Genomic DNA, 2,350 nt, shown 5'->3' with positions numbered 1-2,350 from the left:
CCCCCCCCCCCCCCCGTTAGATAATATTCAAGCGAGAATGTCGTTCTGTCGCATTGAACGAAGACACAAAATGAATAGGGAACAAAACTTTCCAGAAGCAATAATCAATTATATATAGCTGGTTAACAGCAGAAATATCAAATACGAGCGAAAAGTACTTGAGAGTTTAAACGTAATGTTTTCTTTACTAGTGCGTTCAGTCGAAACTGTCATAATAATGATAAAACGAATTTTCAAAGTTTCACATATCTCTCAGAATAACAAGATATAATTTTTAATTACCAGTAAAATTTTATCACTTGGAGAAGTCATGTATCAATTTTAATACTACACGGTTAATACTAAACGCGGTTTTCAATCGGTACTCCAGTGCCGTTTTAAGAATTGCAATAATATAATGAACTTCCTATTTTATTGCGCTATTATGTACACGATATTATGAATAATATTATCTTTTATATACGTATATTATGAAACGAAGAGATACGCTATATCGTGATTGCGGCGTATGTAACAAAACTTTGCTCGCAAGCGAGTCGCGACAAGTTTCTTTATTAAATTTAGCGAAAGGCTACGAGCAATTTCGACGGGTCTGTTTTATTTGGCGACAAGAAATTCGAGCTCTCACGAAAGGCCGCTAGAATTGGCGAAGTTTGGAACGAACGGGTTACAAGAGCCAGCCATGCTTGTACAATGGGCTCAAGCTAATTTAATTATGAATCAACGCCATTGACCACCTTTCCACCTCGCAATCTGCTCCATTTCCTCAATTTCCTTTCCTTCCGTTCATACGGCCGTGACCAACATTTTGCTTTTAATTTAATTTAGAAAAGATGCAAACTCAATTTAAAAAGATGTAATATATCCTATCATTTAATAAGGGTACCATCTAATTTTCTTATATAATTTGAAACGCATTTCCACAATTGCAACTAAATTGAATAACTAAACGTCTTTTCATCCGCGAAAATAAATCATTTGTTGAAATTAACAAGGTAATACACAAAATAGATGAATCAAATAGTAAAAAAGAGCAGAAAGGAAAACTACAAGAGCAAGAAAGTACACGTAATGATCCGACGTGGTATATTTCGAATCGCGCTATATCGTTCCGTCTTGTTTCCTGCCTTTATTTCTAGTCTATGGTTTCCATCTGTATCGTGTCGCCGACAAAAATGAGAATTTATCACGTCGACTCGTGAGAACGGGTATAAATCCGCGTGTTTCCTTGTGTTCAACGAACAAGGTAACGCGCCAGCAGATAGCAATAGCAGGTTTAATCGCGATACTTGTAGCGCGTTTATCTCACTCGATGGTCCATTAAATCCCATGGCTCTGGATAATATCGAGTTATGGCTGACGAACCGCGGAATGTGCGGCTCAGCGATTCCCTGGCGCATTTCGAATTACACGCTGAAATCGAGGTCGAGACGCGGTTCGTTTCGATTCGATGCTACCAGGACGATCGCGCTCCTTCGTGACCTCGAATCAAGAGGCGCGAGAATAGCTTCTGCCTTTTGCGATGTTTCGCGAAGGACGTATGTAGACACGCGAGGCCTGGCATAGTGGGTCGCGTCCTTGTAGCTAGATCCTCTCCTAAATTTCGAGATTTTACGGTCCGCGAAGTCGAAGCCACCTCGTAAAATATCTGCGGCGATGGAAAGTCGGACAGGATAAGGAGACACAACCCTGGATAGGGCAAGAGACGCGACATCGGGGACGAGATGTAACGCCAGTAAAAGCTAGGCAAGAACAGGAGAAATAGAGAACCGTAGAGTTATCTTTCAATTTACTCCGAAATCTATCCTCGTTCGGCGAGATCGCAAATAGACGCCGTCTCTCTCTCTCTTTCTCTCTCTCTCTCTCTCTCTCTCTCTCTCTCTCTCTCTCTGTCTCTCTCCTGTTTTAAAATTCAGATTCACAACTTTTGCTTAAACGTCTAGTAGATAGACCGAAAACTACATTCCCATTTTTCAATTTTTAGTTCAAGCACAATATATCTCGAGTCTCGCAAAACTCGCGCAAAAATATTCCAAAAATTCACGAGTGTGTGAATTCAATCATTACTGCTATTATAAATTACTGTTATAAATCGTGCAATATTACCAGTTTCATATTATCGATTGTTCACTTCGAAAGCTTATTGGTCTATATATATACAGGGTGTTTCCAAATTAAATGGCAAAACTTCGGGAGCGTGTAGAGGAGTAAAAAACTAAGAAAAAAAGTCCTATAGACATATGCTCCTTTTTGCTTTGTTTCGCAGGAAATCACGAAAAAAGAAAAAAATATATTTAATTTATTATTTTAATTATTTTATTTATAAACTTTTTAATGAAGATTTTGTTCG

The sequence above is a fragment of the Mycetomoellerius zeteki genome, unplaced genomic scaffold (assembly GCF_001594055.1).
Source record: "Mycetomoellerius zeteki isolate Tzet28-1 unplaced genomic scaffold, Tzet1.0 scaffold119, whole genome shotgun sequence".
In the NCBI taxonomy this organism is placed as follows: domain Eukaryota; kingdom Metazoa; phylum Arthropoda; class Insecta; order Hymenoptera; family Formicidae; genus Mycetomoellerius; species Mycetomoellerius zeteki.
Note: the sequence above shows the minus strand (reverse complement) of the source record.